This window comes from Tympanuchus pallidicinctus, unplaced genomic scaffold, assembly GCF_026119805.1.
Source record: "Tympanuchus pallidicinctus isolate F22 unplaced genomic scaffold, pur_lepc_1.0 scaffold1, whole genome shotgun sequence".
NCBI classification, from domain to species: Eukaryota; Metazoa; Chordata; class Aves; order Galliformes; family Phasianidae; genus Tympanuchus; species Tympanuchus pallidicinctus.
The window spans coordinates 30501232-30521060 of record NW_026294618.1 but is presented as its reverse complement, the minus strand read 5'-3'; the positions used below and the strand labels follow the sequence as shown (position 1 = coordinate 30521060).

Here is a 19829-nt window from a genome sequence, read left to right as displayed (position 1 = left end):
GAAGTCTTATGAGCTCCTAAGATTTTGAAATTGGTTTGTATTTCACACTGGAACAAATCCCATAACTTCTTGGTTTCAAAAATGGCACTCTATCAAAACCATTCATTTTAGATCAATAATACCAGGTTTTCATTTCAGATCTCTCTACTTTTCTGCCATCAGGAGTGACTGGAGTGCTCTGGATCTCATAAACCTTTCTATTGCAGGAACTTCCTAAAAATCAATACCTCATTTCAAACGATGTTTTTGCAGGCAGTTCTGTATTCTTCTGGATATTCTTAAAGAAATGGGGAAAAAAAGTTGAGTCCCGTTTATTTGAACTGATAGATGAAGATTTCACACACTAATAATGTTTTGATAGAGTTGTTCTAATACTTGCCTGAGATACTAGTGACATTGCTTGGAGAGCTGAGTTTATATTTCTGACTAGCTTATTTCTGAAGATGGGATGTTGCTGAAAGTTCTCCTATCTAATGAGGCAAAAGAGAAACAGGACAATGATTCCTGGAAATTATAAATGGAATGTGGAAAATTCCCAGGAGGCAGGGAGGGTAGGAGAACAAGATCCAAGCCATCCATATGGCTGCATTTAAAATGAATGGCAGTTCATAACACAGGATAACATGACTGACACAAGGAGAGAAGAGCTCAAAGAGCTCAGATGACACAGTGCTATCTTATGCAATTATATTCTGAGTGTTTGTAGTAGCAGGCTTTGACCAACCAGGCATATCTACAGTAACAGTGGGGAACGTTTCTTTCAATTTTTATATCACCACCTACAAATGATGCTCTGTATACTTATGAGACTATCCCGACCTTGTTCGTTTTTTTTTTTTTTAACTCCCACTTCTTTTACTCTAGTCAAAAGAGAGAGAGACACAGAGAGAGAGAGAGAGAGAGAGAGAGGCTACATGAAAAAGATCAGAAGTGTTTCAAGAATGCAAGAATTTTATTAATAGTGCCTCTTGTGCATTTTGTAAATCTGACTGGAAGACTGTATACAGGTAAGGCCACTGTATTTGTAATGCCGATCTGCTGATGTAGAAACCGCAGACAGAGGTGGCCACAAATTCCTAATGTGTTCACCTTCATCCACGCTTCAGTGCTTGGGGTGCAATTGATAAAGTCAGCAAGAGCAAGAAGCTCCTGTTCACATTTGGACAGATGTTACCAGTTATTGAGACAGTCTGGCCAGGCAGGTATTCTGCATGCTGCTGTCTTGGTTCGTTGGAAAGTGCACTCACCCACCACCTAACTCCAGTCTAACATAAGACATGGGCCATTCCTCTAGTTGTCTTAACAAGCCTGGGTGCATGAAGAGGAGAACTGTAGTGCTCAATAGTTGTCCTGTGCTGTGGGCAAATGAACTGTGAGGATGTGTGAAGCTGGAACAATTTTTTCCTCAAAGCTTGTTCAGTGGCAACCAGAAGAAGCTATTTTTTGCTGTAGCTCCTTTTGGGCATTCAAGCTGACTAAAGGAGGTCATCTCAGAGGAGAGGATCACCATGCAGTCAGTGTACATACCTAGCAGCCCACCGTGTAACAGTTGTGTGATCAACTGCCAATTACCCTGGAAGGTAATTAGGAAGGGCATGTACTATGGTCATGCTATTTCCCTTGTCAAACAAAACATAAATGCCCCCTGGTAACTAAAGCAAGCCATGGTGAACTAAAAAGAAGTGCCCCTAGCAACCAAAGTGGCACTATGAAAAGGATAAAATCCAGAAAAGTTCTGAAGTAAAACAGATATGCCCTGCAATGAACTGCAGCTTTGTGGGTTGATGAGATGTCACTGACCAACTTGCTACATCCCTACAAACTGAGACATCGCTAGATCCCTGGTGGTGACTATCCCTGCTTTATAAACCATTTTCTAGGATTTCTTTCTTTACTCACTAACTTCCCTATCTTCCCCGCATTCCTTAGCTGCTTAGAACTTGTAATAATTGGACAGTTGGACAGCATTTGGCCTCTTTTGCTGCCTAAGTCTTCCTCCAGGTTTATATATGTCAAAACAATTCCTCCAATAATTGGAGTGAGACAAGTGAGCACTGAGGAGTATATTTGCCCTGTGGCACAGGTGCCAGCCACTGTTCACCAAACCTTTCCTGTGTGTATGGCCTCTTCCTTACCATGCATCAGCTGTAAGGGAGGTATAGCATCCTCGGGGAATGGACTGAATGAACCTAAGGTGACATCCATGAGCATGCAGGAGCACTAACTTCTCACCTTCCCCAGAAGCCCAGCTTTCCACCAGCTGTATCTCATTTTTTGTTGTGGTTGGTTGGTTTTTACCTACCCCACTCTTTCCTCACTTACCTTTGGCATGGTAGATGTAATTTTGTTTTCCTGAAGATCTGACTAGTCATCTGGAATTGATTTTGTGTTAGATTTCATCTAACACAAGCATGGCAGGTACCTGTATTCTTCATGAATCCTCATGGAGGTGCAATTTTTTAGGCAAAATAGCTTTTTGAGCATTTTAACATTAGGGGAAGAAAGACAAAATACTTCACCTAGATGTGTGTCCTGTAGAAATGTATTCCTTCACCCAGTATCTTTGGAGGCTTGAACTGTGTGCTTTCCCAACTCTTCAGCATCCCCAGCTCTCTGTGTACAGTACATGGAAAGCATAGGTACCTGAGCCAGTGGTGCAAATGCCATTCTTGAAGTTGCTCTACATCCAGGGCTGGCATCAGACAACTTGCAGGTGATATACAGCATAGCACTAAGCATTTCAATATATAAACCATCCCTCAAGGGATGCTAATTCTCCTCCTCTGAAATTCATCTCTCTAAATGTTCTTTTCTTCCTGGGGATCCTGGCAGATTTCTTGTTGTACACTGGCGTATTTCCACAAATGTGGGGTTTTTTTTTGTTTGTTTGTTTGTTTGTTTGTTTTTTTTACCCGAAGAAGCACCATTTTATGAAATAAAATAATTCTGCTGAAAAAAAATTATAATGCATGTAGGAAAATGATAGATTGTTTCCTTCTACTTCCCTCGTTTATCTGAAAAAATAGAAACTGGTTGGAAAGAGTTGGATGTCTTTTTGAGAGAAAACCATTAGGAACCTGCTAGGAGGAAGAGAAAGATGTGAGATTGAAGAAAGAACACTGCCTTTTTCACCTCCTCCATAGTACGCAAGGCTGTATTCATGTCCCACAATTCAGCTGTGAAGTAGCTTATAGATTTCCATTTTGGTAATTGTCATTGTCCTATAAGCCTCTGGCTTATATCTGCTTATGGAAGGTGGATCTGGACAAATGTCAAACATTGTGAAAACAGCACATTAAAATGTCATGAAAAATCAAAAGCCAGGAGAGCCACATTCTCTCTCCATCCTCTCAAGGATTCACTATATTTTCTTATTCCTAAACCATGATGAGAAACTCTGTGGAGTTTCTGAGACTTCTCACAGACTGTTTGAAAAGATCTTCCTTTGTGCTCGGGACTCAAGCTGTTTAAATTTGGAAGTGGAAGAATCACAGACTTATACAAGTTGGAAGGAACCTCTAGAGATCATCAAGTCCAACCTCCCCTGCAAAGCAGGCCCCCTTATAGCAGGCTAACAGATAAGAATGCAGGTGGGTCTTGAATATCTCTAGAGAAGGAGAATCCACAGGTCCCTGGTCAGGCTGTTCCAGTGCTCTATCACTCTCACATGACAGAACAGTTCTTACACGTGTTGGTGTGGAACTTCCTATGCTCAAACTTATAGCCATTTCCCCTTGTCCAGTCCCTACAAACCACTGAAAAGGGAATGACTATGTCTCTTTGGCTGCCACACTTAATATATTTATTAATATTAATAAGATCACCTCTCAAGTCTTTTCACAAGGCCGTTTTCTCAGTCCTCACAGGAAGATGCTCCAGGCCCTTTATCATCTTCATGGCCCTCTGCTGGACTCTTCCCAGGAGACCTTTGGGGTTTTTTTTGTATCAGGAAGCCCAGAACTTGGTACAGTATTCCAGGTAATCTACCCACAATAACTTTAGTTGAATTAAAAATTATTTATTAGCAGTCATGCACTCATCAGGGAAGGTCTTCTCTGTCACCAGAATGAATAGCACTGGAGAATTATTCTAAAATTTGAAGATGCACATTGAATCTTGTTCATGTCAATCAGTTAACTCAAGTTCCTGTTAACACTAGTTCCAGTTGGTAGATTATTGCAGCTTTGGGACTGCAGCAGAGGCTGTACCTATCTTTTATTTTTAAGTGATTTGAATTAATTAGTTTTCTACAGGTTATACAACTACACTCCAAGGATTTCATCAAGGCTTCAGTTGGGCAGTTGGATGGCACATCTAGCTTCCAGAGCTACTGTTCAGATTTGTTATACAAGTATTTAACTAGTCCTTAAAGTCAGCTGATATGCAAAAAAAAAAAAAAAAAAAAACAAAAACCAACTCAGTGACATGTCACATACATAAAAGCATAAAAGCAAAAAGAAAAAAGAAAGCAGCTAAAAATATTAGTTGTCTATTAAACAACAGACAACTAATCATTTTTTTAATTATTTTTAATCATTTTATCTTGCTAATGCATGATAGATATGAAGATTATTCATTCTTATTATCTCTACTATGCATAACATGATTATTTCTTGAATTTTCTTTAGAATTAATATGAGGAAAATCTTTAATGAATTCTCCTAGAAGTCAGTTTTGATCACAGCTGCTGTTTGTAAAATGTATCAGTTTTTTTTCCCTTCAACATGAAGACAAGGTATCAAATGACTCATAGGAAAAAGTCACTAATTTTCCTTCATTTCATAGAAACATTGCCTACACATAATAGTGCCATCAGCTGACTAAAGTGAAGTTTACTCTTAAAATACACATCTTTGGTAACACTTACTCCTGCAGTTTAGGAAACAAATACACTCTGCCTCCTTCCAGAGATCCTTTTATAGTTTATTTAACTTGATTTTATGAGGTTTGACCATAAAATTCAATACCCAAGTATTTTAAGGATGAATTAGCTAATTAGTTTCCATTTCAATTGACTGAAAAATATTTTTTAATCATACTTACTGAGATACAGAGAACAAAAATCCACATTTTTGTTTTTGAAACTTGGGTAAAATTAACATCCTTAAATGTTATTTTCAGGATATATATGTATATATATGTATATAAACAGATTTTGAAGGCAAATCAAACATCAATAATACACTGCAGTGTTCTATATCTGTGCTCAAGTATCTTTATCCATGTTGCTGTCTTACTTTTTCTGACATATCTTGTTTAAACTTAAGATGAAAAAAAAAAAAACAAACACCAAACATGAGACAACAAAAGGCACATGGAGACACCCAAACACATCTTATTTGGTAGATGAGCAGAGCCCACAGTAGGAGGAAAAATTCTTCTCTACATTAAAGTTTGCCTTTAAGATCTCTACATAAATCTGTTGCATAATCACATATGGCACTATTCTGCAAGGTGGCAGGTGCTCTATCTGAGATGCTCTGTTCTTTGAATGTTGAGTGGGAGTAGAGAAGTGGTTTGTACTGTGTTGTGCTATGATGAAAAACTGAGTGAGGGTTGTTTATTTTCATGTTTCCAGTTACACTTGTAACTTCTTTGGAAAGTAATAAAATAATTAAACAGGCAGAGGAGAATAATTAAACTCAAATTCCTGCAATTAATTGACCCAGCTGAGAGGAAAGAATCAGTGTCTCTTTCATAAAAATTCAGAGTGCTTAAAAACAGATGCCATGACTTTGCTTAGCCTTTCCTCAGAAATCTTCTTTGAGGAGTTTTTTTTTTTGTTTGTTTGTTTTTATGAAAGATGCAAGAGGTTTAAAAAAAAAAAAAAATTCAGAACACTTTGTCCAGCTGAAAAGATAAATACGTGGGGAGAATTAGATCGAGAAAGAGACAAAGGAAGAAAATAAGACACCACTGGCTAGGAAACATCTCCTCTTCTGTACCTTCCTGGTCTTTGACACCAAAATAAGAACTACACTTCGAGTAAGATGAAAAATATGTCCTTGATGTGCTGGTATCCCTGGCAAGAATGGCCCACAGCCATGAACAGTTTTGGAGCCTGACTCACTGCAACTTCCTGATGCTGAAGAAGGGTGAACGTGCCAGCAGGCTGGAAAGCTTCACGGGAGAATAATGCTTTCTTGTTCAGTCACCAAAAGGGAAATTATTGCTAACAAGCTAACAGTTGTTGTTCTATTTAAATTACCCCAGTAAAATCATCTTTTCTGACACCTATTCCCTGCACTATGTCTAAACACCACATGAGTAGGCAACATGCCATCCAATAACTTAAGCAAGACAGCTGTAAGTGCAGGCAGCTTGCAGATGATTCATTTTTATGATACTATTGCAATGAGTGGTACTTCTAGAGATGCAATGATTTCTATTGACTTTGCTCAGTGGGCATTAATACAAGTCTGAAAAGAAGTATCTTTACTAAAAGCTTGTTCAGTAAGCTATGACATTGGCTGGTGAAAAACTGATGTATTTACTGGGAATTTAACTCACAGTGTTCTCCAGCTTAGGCACAGACCATCAATGAGGGATGTCATATATGCTGGGTGTCTCTGGGAAAGGTGAACTGGCAACTCCCACACACTTCAAAAAATAGGAACATTAGACAGGTAGAATGTGACAGCTGGCCTTAATTAGGACAGAGTTGTAGTCCGCTCCATCTATTTGGGCAGGAAGCAGTGCTGGCCATAGTCTCTTTCCCACTTCATGAGTGCAGGGACAGAGATAGTAACCATCCTTTATATAGCTGCAGAGAGGATGCATTAAACAGATTAAACAGATAACTCTCCTTCTGCATTCATGTGAACCTAATTATAGTCTGTCTAATAGTGTCTGCATTTCATTTTTGGTTATTCTCGAGCCTTTGACTCAGAAATAGCTAAAGAATGTTTTTCTGGTTTGAGAAATTCTCAGAACCCTGTTTACTAGCTTCATCTAACTTTTACTATGAAAAAAAATAGAAGATGCCCACTGAAAAAGAAAAAAAAAAAAAAAAAAAGTTAACTGAAACTTTTGTTTCCTGGAAGTAAGCAACACAGCAGGCCACCTTCATCTTTTGAAATGTTTGTAATTTACAGACAGTTTCAAATGTTTAAGACAAAGACAATTCTGACTGATCTCCCCATCATGTAGTTACTATATGTATTTGCTTAACTATTACAGACACAGAAATATAACAGGCTTTGTCTATAAGACAATTTTGAAAAAGAAAAAGGCAAAAATACAGCACGAGATAAAATGAAATTACTACCAAAAGACAACAGTAAGAATCCCAAACAACTAGCAAGAGAGTAAGCAAAGATAATACTTTAAAACATAAACAATTCATGATACATTGTTTTTTTGGTATACAGATGAAGGTAAGGTCTAGAATACATTATAATAGGGAATGACTTTACAATAAGGATCTTGCTAAAATATTCCCAAATTATGGTAAATTCTAAAGTATTTTGTCATATCTTTTCTAATCTTGATTTTGCTCAAATCCAGATTTGACAGAAAACCAGTTCTTTAACATAGACCACTAATTTGCAAAAGAGTTCTAAATCAATCACAATTAAATTCTGGTATTATTTTAAATAGCATGAGAAAGAGTGCTTGCCTTTTCAGCTTTGATAATAGGGTGGTGGCATGAGCCTCATATTTTAACAGAAATTTGAATACAAGAGCACAGCTGGGATATAATTTTTCCACTACATGGAGACATTCAAAGTTCTTGAGCCATTTGGAGGTACGAGTGTGAAAAACTACCAAGGTTCTGCTATTAGAAATTCATATGTACTCAGAAGGGAATTCCCTGTTTTTTCCTCTTTATTCCCTGACATTAAAATTGAGATTTGAGAATATAAATATAAGAAAAATAAAATGAGAATGACCTAATGCGGCAAATTATTAGTTCTTTGGATGTCATGACAACTTAAATATGCCTTCTGAAGGCAGAGATCCTGTAAATATTTATGTTTAAAAAAATGCAAGTTTCATAAGCACTCCTGCAGACATCAGATGCTATGAAACAAAATTCACTGGCAGAACTTGGTGTGAGACTGCTTCAGTAATTCCCACTGACCAGTGGGAGCATCAGGAGCTGATAGTCCTTATCCCAGTACAGAAAACCTTTGATATCATTGAATCAGGAATGTGTGATCTCATTAAAATCACAAAACATCTATTGCTTAATTTTACTGAAGTTTTGAAAGGTAATAGGAATTTATACAATCTCTGTTCCAGTTGAATTGAATGTCTTGTTCAAAAATGTGCTCTTGATGTTGACAGCAAACATGAAGTACACCTTTTTTAAAGTAATCAGCAGCATGGCTTACAAGCGGCAGAAAGGCAGGAAAAGCAGCTCCTCTTGGTAAGACAGAAGGAGAAGACTAAGAATGAATACAGGTAACTTCTATAGACAGAGGGGCTGACTCACAGTAAAGCCTTGTGCCAGGGCAGGCCTGATGAGCATGTAGATTTGGAAACTACATATAAAGATGGTACTACAACTGCACTGAAACAGCAGAGAGAAACACATGCTGCTTTACTGAGATAGCACAGCCTTGGGGAAACAGCCCTTTTGAGAAAAAGGCAATTATATCAAATATTTATTACTTAAGCAATGCAGATTTTATGTGGACTGTATTACTGAATGGTATTATAAACTAAGAACCACCCAAAGCAGCTGCAAACTAGCAGCAAGCCAGTGGCAAATACAGTGGAACACAGACTCAGCAGGAAGTAGTGCACCATAGGCATAAGTCCCTTAGTGCATTAATCCCTATGTGACCTCTCTGTAGAAAAAGTGGTCTGGGAGGTGCTAAGAGCTGCATTAGAGTACCATGATACGACATTTTGCATGGTATCTCAGTTTTCAGATGTCCAAGTTGAAATGCTTTTAAAATTAATAATTCTTAGAGTAGTGGCATCTGGCAAATATTAAAATCAGCCTTAAAATACAGCAAAATTTCCATCTTCATACAATGTTCTTAGTACACGCAAAATTAAACTGACGTAACTTACAGGATATGTAACATTAAACCACAGTATGGTCTTACCAGTGTTGGGTCTACAAGAGGCTTGATTTCTAAAAAAAGCTGTACACAGTCCACAGATACTAAGTAACAGCAGTAGGAATATCATTGCTGTTGTTTTGGAACTAGTCTGCTTTTGTCTGCATACTTCAGTGTTAGTGATATTAAACTGGGCTGAAATTACAAGAAGAGTTTTCAGATACACAGATCACATTTAAGCTTAGGCACTGGATGGCAGATGTTATTTGACTAATGTATGCACTTTCTTGAAGCGATAGTTTGAACTAATTATACTGGCTATTTTAAACTATAGTCCAGATAATACAGTTTTAGTTTCTGTTACTTCCCCTCTTCGGGGAAAGGGAGAGGTGCTACAAGGAGTAGTGACTCACATTTTATTTCCAAGACAAATTGTGTATCTTTGAAACACAAGAAAGCAAGAAAAGATTCTTTCAAGACTCTTTGTCTCTTTCCACAATCTTTTTTATCCATTTACAAAGGCAGAGACCCCCCTGTAGCATAAGAATAACTAAGAACAAGGCGAGTGCTGCTGTACAGTTGATGGGTGGAGAACCATAATCAGGGCTCACATCTTGCATCACCCACAGCGACATTCACCTCTATAGGTATGTACAGATGAAATAACTCCCAGCTGAAAAAGGCAAAGTGGTAGTGATTGAAGCCTTCTTTACTTAATGTGCCTCCCTCTGAGAAAGCGTGTTTCTTCTCATTATATTGGGGTTTGTTTCTTTTCATTTTCTGAGCTTGATTAAGAGGAAACTAGAGGTAGAGATAAGCTGAGAGGATCAATCTGAATAATGCTTTGGTGTTGAAAGATCAAAGAAAGGGTGCAAACACAGTATTTAACATTTTTGAGTTATAGTGGCAGCAGTTCTGAGTAATTAGTGTTCATCAGCTTAGTCCATGCCTGTGTACTCCTAGCACAGCCCGGTTGAAAAATGGACCTCCTAAAACTGGTTAGCCGAGACATGTGTATTTTACCTACGAATGAGGCAGCCTACAATCAATAACACTAAATGATTACAGAAACTTCACTATCAACTTAAAGTGTTGTCAAAACCTGACCGCACATAACTACGTGCCCATATGCAGATACTCTGGAAAGATTCCAAGCTCTTGACTTGCTCTGCATTGAGACTGGTTGTGGTGTAAATTTAGATCCTGAAATTAGATGAGGCTCATGAATCCTCAAGATCTGTCCTGTCAGAAGCTGCCCTTCTCACCTGATCTGAAATGTTACAAGTACCTTAATTTAGGCAGTATAAAGTCAGTAAAGCTCAACTGCTTTGCTGGCAGGTGTAACAGTCAGAAAGACCAACATAATGGAAAGGTGATACAAGAGGTGTGGTGGCAGAGGAACCAACACAACAGAAAGAAAAGAAGGAAAAAGGACTGCTCACCCATCTCCAAAGATCTGGCATCCCAGAGGATAACTCCACAAAGGAGAGCTCTGCAGAAAGAGATTCTTCCTCACTAGCAATCAGCTGTTAAATGAGGTCTAAGAGATGTGCAGCAGGCTCCACCCCTTCACCTTTGCCTTCACCTGTGCTCTCAGGGCTGACTGGGTCCTTTCCCTGGTGCTCAATCTGTGGTTCAGGTCATGACTCAACAGTTACCATACAGCAGGATATAGAAGTTAATTAAAGTTAAGAGACTATTTTTTAAGCACTTAACACTTAAACTAGTTTTTCACCCGTGTCTTCTACCTTGCCTGCTGTAGGGACCCAGTAATACATCAGCATGGGACAGAAAGTATTTCTCTCTTAATACTGACAGGGATATGCCATTATACATATGTATGCAATCTCTATTTGTTTATTTTTTATATAAGAAACATTTCAAGGAGATATTAAATGTTGACCACAAAAGGTGCACTTTGTTTTAGACTAGAATATGCATGCTAAAGTCACAATATCCATATGCTTTTAATCTTGAAGTCATTGCATCTAAAGCAGAAAGTGCCTCCTATGTTCATACATGTTTATCAAACAATGCAAAGTGAATTTTTTCATTAGTAATGCTATTGTTTAAGTATTCTGAACTGAAAACAGCCTAGCAGGTGTAATAAAGACCTTTATAAACTCTGTACAAATGATTAGAGCTGCAAATAGATGGTGTAGCAAATAGAGAATAATTAGTCCTTTAATTGTATATTCCTGATCCCCTGAGATTTAAGAAATGTAATGTGTTTTCTGCACAGTTTGTAAGATAAGTGTAAAAGTACTAATGTGTTATTTTCATTTAATTATTCTGCTATTCTTCTATTACTGTTATTTATCAAAACACGTTTTTCTCCTGAAGGCTAAGAGTTTAGTACAGGTAGGGAATTTAATGCTTGTGGGTTGTTTTTGTTGTTTTTTTTTTGTTTTGTTTTTTTTTTGGCCCTAGAAACTGTATTTTAACAAGAGAAAAACCAACATAAACCTGCACATATCTGCAGAAATGCAAAAGAGAAAAAAGAAAAGGGGGAGGGAATTAAGATACTTACAAAGTTGAATTTTGCATTCTCTCTATTTTAACTAACATTTGAACAGGTGGGAATAGATTCTGAAGATGTTCCTGAAGAAATTCAAAAAGAAAAGATAAATTATGTGAAAAGCTGGAAGAAGAAAAGAATGACAGAATGCAGATACCATCCAAGTGATACAGACTAGTCTATAAAGGCAATTTTGAAGAGTATTATTTTGTGCCCAAATAGACTCAGCAATAATTTTTCACATATTATCAAATATGGACATTAACGCTATCAGGTTAGACATTTTTATGTTTGGGCATCACAGTTGAGTAGTCAGAGAGCTAACTGACATATTTTATGTTTACAATTACATGGAATAAAATTATGCCTATATTTTTGGTAGGGATGAAAGGAAGGTTTAGAAGTGTAGTTTCACTTGCCAGGTTTCCTTTCAAAATTGGTGAAATGTGACCTAAGTGCCAGTGTCAGATTTTGGCCCCAAATTAAACTGAGAGTTTGTTGAGCTTTATTGGGTAGTGTATCTTTAGGAACTGATTACCTGTGAAGATAAAATGTGAAATATCTCTCGTTGATGAAAAATATATGTAATCAGATTTTGGTCCCAAGTTAAATTAAGAGTTTGGTGACCTTTACCACTGTCTTAGAGAACTGAGCTCCTGTGAAGATAAAATATACAGACTTTGAGAGAGCTATGTAAGTGTAATGTGTCTATCACCTAGAACCTTGCATTTTTAAATATGGTTTTATAGAGTATCTAGAATATGTATGAATAACCAAAAGGACTCTGGATTAATTTGTATCTGAAAGGGAAGCAGTCTGTATTCTCTGCAACACCCAAGTGAGTAGTAGGAGATCAAAGGTGAAAATATAAACTGTCAATATAAAAATATTAATATATAAAATATATAAAATCTTAATACTCATTTTCAAATATTTCTGCTGCCTTGTATCACTGACTGTCTAAAATGACTGCATCTAAAGTCAAATCCCTGAACCTCTGCTCATGTATTTACTGATTTTAAGATATGATGTGAGCACCACAGGGTATCAGTGTGTCCCTAGGAAAACATATTCTCCAAAAGAGTGGCCAGCAGTGGAACAGGCTGCCCCAGGAAGTGACAGTGTCACTGTCCCTGGAGGTGTTCAAGAAATACTCAGATGTACTGAAAGACATGGTTTAGTTGGGAAATACGGCTTGTAGATGGGTGGTTGGACTGGATAATCTTGGAGATCTTTTTCAGCCTTGGCGATTCTATAATTGAGGTACACCTTCAAATAAATATTTAAGTAATCAATGTGATTATTTCCATCCTCCCAAATTTCTCCCTCCTCTCCAACCAAAAATGTGGGTTCTAGTACTTGAAATTTTGTTCTATTTATTCTCTTCCTTTTTGTCTTGAAATTCATAATGGATACATTTTTTTGACTTCTTTTTCAATAATAATTATCAAAATATTCATACAGAAATAGGAAGGTTTTATCTTGTAATTATTTGAGGACTCACTATAAGTTCCCATCTGTTAAAAGCACTAATATTATGAATAACACAGGAATATGCTGCACACATCCTTTTTCAAGTACAATCAAACCCATTGCCTTCTTTATAAGTATTTTCTGTTAAAGGCAGCTGACTGAGTTCAACCTCACACACTCTACACTTATACTAAAGAATGGAATTCTTCTATGTTCAAAGTGAAACAAACTTATTTTTTTCTCTCCACATGTTTTCTAGCTCCATATGTAAATATATTTATTCATTCCTGTTTTGTAGGAGAATATGTTCTGCATTGGAAGAATCATATTCTCCCAATATAAAGTATGTTTTATGCAAAACATCGTTACAGCCACACTTACCATCTAGTTTTCTATTTTGCTGTTCTAGTTCACAGTGAGCCATGACCCAGACTCTCCAAGAAGAATGGCATTTTCTTTGCTGGGGACGTAAGCCACCATCCAGCATGAACAAGGTCTATTAAGTGAGTAGTCTAGTTTATTTTCCAGCTCTTTAGTTTTAAGAGACCTTGGAGACTGCCAGTGTCCTTAGGAGAAATAAACAGAAAAGTTTTCTATTTGTTTGTTTTTTAAAAAGGGAATTTGTGGCTTCATGAAGTCTGAATCAGACGCAAAAAAAAATTGCTGCTCTGGAAATTTGTTTTATTTATTATATTTCTCTCTCTCAGTTGACACAATCTACTTATCTCCTTAATGTCTGAAAAAGCTGAATGAATTGCTGATTAGTACACCGTGACTTTTATTCTTCATTTCATTTCTGTGTCTAGTTTTGGCTTTGTTCACACCACCCCTTGCAATCCACACCCCCTCAAAAAATGTTCTGACTGAAGCCATAAGGCAGCAATCTCATTTTCAGGCAAGTTTCAGCATGTCCGTATGGTTCTTGGAGAGCTTCAAATTTTTTGCCAGGTTTAAGTCTGGATGGGACACTGAGAGTAGGTGTATGGGACTACTCAGCCAATCCTCCCTGCAGAAAGCTGAATTAGTCAGAGGTGCAAAGGAAGCTCATGTGATGGGAAGAGCTGAGGGAACAAGTTTGTGCACTGAGATTGGGTTTACTATTGAGAAGCCATCAAAGCAAGCTAGGAGATTATTTTTATACACACTGTTTAATGTCTGGAAAAAAAAGTTTAATCAGAATGCATTGTCTTGGTTTTAGGCTTTGGTTTTAGGTGGGACAGAATTGATTTTGTCATTGTGTCTGGTACGATGCTGTGTTTTGGCTTTAGGAGGAAAACGATTGCACACCCATGTTTTATCTCTTGCTGAGCAGTGGCTTCACAATGCTGAGGATGTTTTAGTTTTTCAGCATCTTGTACTGTCATGCCAGCAAAGGAGCTGAAGGAGCACAAGGAGCTTGTAGAAGACAGAATCAGTGGCTAAAGGGATATTCCGTTCTGTATGATGTCATGTGAAAAAAACCTAAAAACGTGGAGAGTTGGCTGGAGGGCAGCAACTGCTCAGGGACTGGTTGGGCATTGGGCAAGAGGTGATGAGCAATTGCATTGTTTTGTAAATATATATTATTATCATTACTATTATTATTTTCTGGAGCAAATAAATAACACAAATCTTAAGTACTAAGTCATGGTAACAAAGAATAGCTCTTCTATCCTGAATTGTGGGGACTCCTTTTGAAGTGATGCTACTCTGACCTTGAATTCCTTAAGGATATATTAAATATATGCCATTTCTATTTAGAGAATCCCTTTCAGACTACTGTATAAAATATTGTTTCGTGGGTCCTTTCATGCCAATTGAAGTGTGTAAGCCAGATATGGCTTGCTTTGACAACATATGTTTTATAATTTTCATGCATTGCGGAAGAACTTACTGTGTTGGTTACCATTTTAAACTGAGTTCATGTTAAGCCCAGCTACTATTTATCATTCCTGCTGAGCAGAATTGAAATAAAAGTATTAGCTTTCCTTTTTAAATGATCCAAAGGAAATCTCTAACTAAACAAAAATGTTTGCTAGGAGTTTGCTATCCTTGTCATCCTCATAATAATGTCTTGAAAAATCTGTGATAGCCAAGAAATATTGTGTCAGCTGATAGAAAGCAAGAAGTAATTACTTCTTACACAAGTCTTTTCATAACCGAAGCTATTTAATTTACATATTCACTTACAGCTCAGCAGAGTCATAGGTTCTTTTTACATTCAGTACTTTACTCAACTGGTTAAACATTCATTCATTTGCATATTTTATCACTTTTGTATTAATGGTACAATTAAGGTCTCTGGGAATTTATAAGTCATAAAAATACCTGCAGTAAGAACCAAATTTCGCCGATGTCTTTTAAAATAAAAACTATTTTTAAGGGTGATACTTTTATCACTTTTCAATATCCCCAACCAAATATGAAACAAAGCTTTACTATGCCATATCCTATTAATAAAGAAAGCAAGCTTCTGGGTTCAGACAGTTCTTAGCACCACTTCCATCTATGATGTGCAGAGTGCTCCTTTCTGTAGGTCTATAAGTCCCATCCTGTCCATATCCACCTCTGCAAGAAGAACTTGCACCAACAGTCTTTAGTCTTTCCCAGTCATAACACGGACAAAATGTTCATGTGGCTCAGATCAGTCATCCTTTCAAGGCCCAGAAGACAAATGTAAAAAGGTACAAACAAAACATATCCATAGATTCTCTTCTGACAGCCCAGTGCAGCTTTAAAGAAAGTTCCATTAGTTCTTAACTACAGGAAGCAATTTAGCAGTTATCTTACAGATACTCCCATAATTTCAAATATAAAATTATGTAAAATTATTTTTATAGAGAGATATTCACATTTTCACTGCAGTAAATGTCAAAAAATGAATAGGAGCACATACACAAGTTTATCACAGAGAGTAGCATATTTTATTTGACATACCTGACACTTTTGCCAAGAACAAGCTCTCTGGAAAGAAAACCTCTCTTCTGACATTGTCTAAAGCCAAGAGCAATTTTGAACATTAAGCCATTTTGAACTAAATTCAGCAATTAAATTTGTATTTATGTAAAGATAAATGGAAATAAAGAGCTGTCAGATTGTAAAGAAAGGACATCTGTACTTAAAATGTTTACCATTTGTTAATATTTTAAAAAAGGAATGGAAATATTTTTTGTTTTTTTGAAAGAAAAGAGAGTATGACTCTGTAAGGAAATGATAACTACAGATTAAGAAAAAGGTTTCAGAAGTCAATTAAAACAGAATTACATGATCTTTCACAGCATTTTTGATCCTACAGCATGCAAAACCAACATATCTGAAAAAAAGGGTACAGATAAGCTCACTTATCTTCTCTGAACACAATTGGCATGTCCTCATGCAAAGCATCTTTACAGAGTTTGACTTCATATGTAGCTCAAATAATAAAATTCCTGCTGCCTAAGACAGTAGAGACAAAATTGTAGCTTTCAAAGATTTCAAGAGGGCTTCCTATGTTCACATGAACAGCACAAGGCCTGAAACAGGATGTGAGCACTGCATAATCAAGACACTTGACTGTGAGTAATGATGAACCATTAAGTAAGTACTTGAGGATTCCATTTCATCCTTTTCCATCTCAAGGAATCCATGAAACTCTGAAGAGCAGGCATCTCCTGCCTCTGATTTACTTATAGTACTTCCTATCCACTCAGGTCTCAGTAATATAAGTTATGATACTAACAGCTCTTGACCATATGAGGATTTTAATATGTACTTTGTGGACTGGGAAATTGAAAAAAACATAGCCTCAAATTTCTTTCTTACTCATTCAGTCAATCATAAATATTTTTCATGCTGCAGAAAAGAGCCTCTTCTTAATATTTTCCTTGCAGGCTCTGGTGAATGCTATTAGGCCCCCCCTCTGAGACATTTCTTCCTCACTCTTACTAAGTTCAGCTCCCTGAGCATTTCCTCACAGAACAAGATATCCAGTCCTCACCATCTTTTTGAACTCCAATAAACTTATTCCAATTTATTCCTGTTTTACATGTACTAGGAAAACAGAAACAAGTCTGCTATAGCCTAGATGTGATGAATGTGAGTAAAGGGCAACAATCCCTTTCCTCCATCAGCACACTGTGTTCCTTTTAATACAGTCTGGGATGCTGTTGGCCCTTGGTACTGCCAAGGCCTCTGCTGGCTCACACTCAGCTTACTACCCACCAAAGTCCATTATGGCCCTACTCACAGAGCTGTTTCCTAGTCAGGCATTCCCAACCTGTACTGATGTAAGGAGTTCTTCCTTTCCAGGAGAGGGGCTTTGCATTTGCTGACTTCTTAAAAAATTGGCTCTTTTCTCCAAATTCTCTGTGTCCCTCTGAATGGTCAGCCTGCTGTCAAGCATACTGAGTTTTCCCTGAAACCATTTGCAGTATAGTTGAAGGTGTCCACCATTAGCTCCTCCATTACACTGCTAAAGAAGACAAACAGGTTGTGTTCTAGGATAGCCCATCACAGTAGTCCATCTGTCTCAAACTTGAGGAAGAATATGGGCTATTAACTTTGTAAGCCCATCCTTCCAGATACTCAATCTATCTATTTGCCCATCCATCTATTTGGATACAAGATTAATCCAGATACAGTTTAAAAGTCTTGCCAAAGATGAGGTAAATGGCACCCAGTGCCCTCACATCATCTATCTGTACAGTTATTTTATCATACACATATTGTAATCAGCGGCTAGGCAGGATTTACTCTTGGCAAATTCATGATGTCTGTTTCCAGACAATTTTTTTCCTACATGTACCCAAAATATATGCTCAAAGACAACTCACTTCTTGGTTTCCCTGCAGTTCCCTTGGCTGAACTGTTGGCCTTTTTCAAAGTAAGATGCAACATTTATCTTGGTCCAGTCACTGAGGTCTTCCTCTAGTCTCCGCAATCACACTCAATATATATGGAGTGGATAAATTATCTCTATAAAGCATTTTGGTAATCAGTGTCAAGCGTCCAAAAGTATAGTACAAAAAAATCAATAAAAGTAGTTCAGTAAATAAGCAAAGCACTAAAATACAATCCGCAGTGTTAGGAGAATTTTAATCACTCATTGAAACATTAGGAAGAAAAGAAAACCATCTAGACTAAACCCCAGTATGTCCATCAGAGAGTCTAACTTCGATGTTGATGAGGATTACTCCAAATAAATTTAAATAGTTCAGTTAGTTGGACAATAGATACTCTATCAGGGCAGATTAAAATTAAGTTGCATTAGTTTTTCCTGCTGAAGTGCTCAATGAAAGTTCAAAGGACTCATGCTGTCTAGTTTCTTTGAAATTGGTCTCTCTCAGTGGACCGCATTATTGATGGCATGCTATTACCTGCCTTATTGATTGCACCTCACTAGTCCAAGCAAGCCCAGAAAAAGAAAAGTCACATTGAGCAGATCAGAAACATGTGGTAAAGTGCATTTCAATTTGACAGGTTAACCTACATCTTTCAATATGAGAACTAAAAAATCATTTTCCATTAAAAATAAAATAAAATAAAAAATAAACGTCCAGGTATGATTAGTGAAAAATATCACATCAATTAAATATCAAAAATTCAGATTTTCAATCAAAAAATAAAATCAATAGAGACATTTTGTCAAAGTATGGTAGTAATTCCATTTACATTTTAAATGGAACATTTAATATCAGAGTTAGAACGCTAGAAATATATTTTGGAAAAGGCATGAAGGCCTCTGACCAACTAAATTCATATGATTTAACTTTCCTGTCTTTTTTTATAAACTTACTAGAATTTCATTTGCAAGTTTGGTGCCATTTGAAACAAAAAACATACTGCTCATTTTAATGGGCTCCTCTCAGAATATAACATTTCCAATGAAATAGCTAACACCTATAGATAAGGCTTGAATCAATAATGTAGTCACTTCTGAATATAAAATGGACACGGTCAATCACAAGGCATTCAACAAGGCCGAGTGCCAGCTGCTGCACTTGAGTCACAACAATCCCATGCAGTGCTACAGACTTGGAGAAGTGTGGCTGGAAAATTTTCTGGCAGAGGAAGATGTTGGGGTTCTGGTTGACAGCTGGCTGACTATAAGTCAGTAGTTTGCTCAATTTGCTCACATGACCAAGAAAGCCAGTGGCATCCTTACATCAGAAACACTGTGGTAAGCAGGACTAGGGAAGGGATTGTTCTTCTGTACTTGGCACTGATGAGACCACACCTCAAGTACTGTGCTCTGTTTTGGGCCCCTCTCTACGAGAAAAATACTGAGTTACTCAAGAGTGTGCAAAGAAGAGCAGCAAAGTTGGTGAAGGGACTAGAAAACAAGACAAATGAGGAGCTTATAAATGTACTGGGGCTATTCAATCTGGAGAAAAGGAGGCAGAAGGGGGATGTCAACACCCGCTACAGCTACATGAAGGGAAGCTGCAGAGAGGAAAGTGTTAGTCTCTTTTCTCAGGTGACAAGAATTAGGAGGCAAGGAAATCATTCCATGTTGCTCAAGGGGAAATTTAAATTGGATCAGGAAGAATTTATTCATGGAGAGGATGGTCAAGCACTGGAGCAGACTGCCTAAAGAGGTAGTACAGTTCCCATCCCTGGAGGAGTTTATTTAAGAGGTATGTGAAAGTGGCTTTTAGGGACTCAGTTTAGCTGTCAACTTGTAACATTAGGAGGCTGGTTGGACTTGATGATCTTAAGGGTCATCTCCAACCTGTTATTCTAAGATTCTATTATTTATAATCATAGAATCACTGAGGTTGGAGAAGACCTCCAAGATCATCCACCTATCACCAGTATTTCCCACTTGTCACTCAGTACAGCATCTAATGTAATTTTGTGAGCATGTC

General features: G+C 37.3%; 1 long non-coding RNA gene across 1 annotated transcript; it reads right to left on the bottom strand.

The window, feature by feature from the left end:
* Window positions 1-7068: 7068 nt before the first annotated feature.
* On the bottom strand, window positions 7069-10508 carry LOC128086181 (uncharacterized). The gene is made up of 2 exons (XR_008209279.1): window positions 10457-10508; window positions 7069-9687 (listed from the first exon to the last, which is right to left on the bottom strand). It is a non-coding gene; the product is annotated as an uncharacterized LOC128086181 (long non-coding RNA).
* Window positions 10509-19829: the final 9321 nt, after the last annotated feature.